Source organism: Atta cephalotes (assembly GCF_000143395.1).
Source record: "Atta cephalotes unplaced genomic scaffold scaffold00108, whole genome shotgun sequence".
Classification (NCBI taxonomy): Eukaryota; Metazoa; Arthropoda; class Insecta; order Hymenoptera; family Formicidae; genus Atta; species Atta cephalotes.
The window spans coordinates 75,714-78,724 of NW_012130172.1; the positions used below are offsets into that span (position 1 = coordinate 75,714).

At 36.5% G+C, this 3,011-nt stretch overlaps 1 protein-coding gene across 1 annotated transcript in view; it reads right to left on the reverse strand.

Annotated features, from left to right (window-relative positions):
* The window catches only part of LOC105625105 (sulfotransferase 1C4-like), a 72,445-nt gene that overhangs the window by 49,804 nt on the left and 19,630 nt on the right, over positions 1-3,011 (reverse strand). The gene's annotated exons all lie outside the window — the stretch shown is intronic.

The following is a 3,011-nucleotide window of genomic DNA, read 5'->3' on the forward strand; positions in this document are numbered from 1 at the left end:
CTAAAGACCATCTATAGTAAAAACGGCGGAAGCAAAGTTGTATTAATATATATATATATATATATATATAGATAGTGTATGAAAAATAAAGGAATATTAATTTGTGTCTCAGCATTTGAAATTATTCATTCCTTCCGTCTTCGCGATATCTATTCATTTTTTTCCTTCTTCATCATATTACATATACCGGCAGCATCGTGATCAATGGTCGCGTCTGATAATGTCGCGATCATTTTAAAAGCTTTATTAGAATATAATCGAATAAGTATAATAGATATAAAATATGTATATATATATGTATATATATATATGTATATATTTTGCGTATGAGAATACGTAGTAAATAACTCATAAGTAAAAGGAGTCACATAAGAAGCTGCAATGAGAGAAAAAAATCGTAATTACTTTAAAGATTTTTAAGATTTTAAAGATTTTTTCGATTCTATTTACTTGCTTTATTTTATTTATTCTTTAAATTTATTTTATTCAACGGTATAGGATGCACATAAGTCTCAACGGATGGCATAACGTATCGAGAGAAAAATGGTAAGTATGCAGCAAGATAGAGCACACGACTGCGACGGCGATAACACTGCTCAATATCTCAACATGTATTAGGTATACAACTTTGCTTCCGCCGTTTTCCTATAGATGGCTTTAGCAGTAAGTGGTGGTCGAAATAAATAGATCATAGACGTCATACAATAAACTTGGGCATCTGTCAACATAACCCCATAGAAACATTAGTCGATTTGTGTCTGCATTATAAAGTTATTCTCGATTGAAAATGTTAGTTTACGAGCCAAATTCTCGTCATTTGCGGGAGGTTTTAATTTTTTGCTTCAATATGAAGAAATCTGCGGCTGAGGCTCATCGAATTCTCTCAAATACTTATGATGAGGCCGCTATTAGTGAAAGAACGTATCGTGAGTGGTTTCAACGCTTCAAGAACGGTGATTTTGACGTCCAAGGTCATGCTCTGTATTTGGTCGGACCAGCTCGGCGTAGTGTATTATGAATTGTTAAACAATCACAGGCGGTATCGAACGCAATTGATGCGTTTGAGCCGAGCATTGAAAGACAAACGGCCGCAATACAACAAGAGACACGATAATGTGATTTTGCAGCATGACAATGCTCGACCCATGTTGCGAAAGTGATACTTGGATCAAGACATACTTGGAAACGTTGAAATGGCAAGTCCTACCCCGCCGTATTCTCCAGACATTGCTCCCTCTGACTATCACTTGTTTCGATCAATGGCACACAGCCTGGCTGACCAGCACTTCCGGTCTTATGGAGAAGTAAAAAATTGAATCGATTCGAAAATTGGATAGCCTCAAAAGATGACCAGTTTTTTCGACGCGGGATTCGTACGCTACCCGAAAGATGAGAGAAAGTAGTGGCCAGCGATGGACAATACTTTGAATCATAAATATATAACCAGTTTTTTACAATAAAGCCTCGAATTTCGGAAAAAAAACGGTGGAAGCAAAATTGTACACCTAATATAAGGGTAATATTTGATAGCCAAATGCTCTGTGCACAACTTTCTAAGAACTTATTATATTGTTTCTTTTCGCGGCGACACTTTTGATTTATTTTGTTTTATATACATCGATTTGTTTTATATGCATCGATAGATAAATCCCCGGACAGTCTTGTTACAATGAAGAAGTACTTTTCAGCGACAGTCTTTATCGAGTTGCGTCGCGCGAAACGCTGTATTCGATGTAACAATAACCTGTAAAATTTTCTGCCAATAATGACGAAATATTTTTGCATGTTGAGTGAGTTGTGTGATTAAGTGTTACGTGTATTTAGAATGAAGAATTCTGATGAACCTCCAGCCAAACGGCTAAAGATTAAGGAGGAAGAGGATGAGGAAGAGGAGGAGGAAAAGGACGATGATGAGGAAGAGATCAAGAATTCCGATGAGCCTCCAGCCAAACGGCTAAGGATTAAGGAGGAAGAGTAAGAGAATGGCAGCATCCAAGAAAATGTCCTCCTCCCCGAAAAGAACAATGATAAGAATGTTCTCTTCGATGAGAAAGTTCTCGATGAAGAAGAAGAGAAGGAGGAAAAGGAGGAGAAGAAGGACGATGAGGAAGAGATCATATACATCAACGATTTCCCCTTCAATTTTAACAATGTAAGCATCGAGTACATGATGAACTTCCTCCACTTAAAGCGAAGAATAATAATTGTTTCTCGAAGAGGCGGTAGTGGAAGAGATAGAATAAGAAGAAAAGGAGAAGGAGGAGAAGGAGAAAGTAAAAATAATAAGCAGCGACGACAAGTTCCGATCGTGACGCCAGCGTCGCCTGGTGGCAGCCTCAGGTGGCTGTATGCGTGGATTCGAACCCTCATTGCTATATTACTATAGTTGATATGTGTTAATACATTTTATAAAAGAAAAAAGTCCGGTTTATTACTCCATGATTTATGTAGAAACATATCGTCTCATTGTCTTGAAGAAATTATTCATCCGCCTTTTTCAAATTATGACAGTACAAAAACATCAAATCAAGGGTGATGAATGAATGAGTAAGTGAGTTAGTGTGAGTGAGTGAGTGAAAGAGTGAACGAATGTATATGCGAGTATTTCTTTCTCTCTATTTTTCGTGTATGTGCGTAATCGCGTATAGTAATCCCGTGTAATTACGCGACCAAGAATTCGAACTGAAAGATTTTTTGGTTCGATTTCGGTTCCGGTTTAATAAAATATCAAATTAATGTTCGGATTTTAGTTTCGATTTTTTTTTCAAGGTAAATAAAACTGTAAAAATTACTTTAAAGATTTTTTAAATTTTAAAGATTTTTTCGATTCTATTTACTTGCTTTATTATATTTATTCTTTAAATTTATTCTATTCAACGGTATTTCAAAGACGAATGATTGTTCTGAATCACCTTATATACGCGCGCGCACGTATGTGTGTGTGTGTGTGTGTGTGTGTGTGTGTGTGTGTGTGTGTGTGTGTGTGTGTGTGTGTGTGTGTGTGTGTGTGT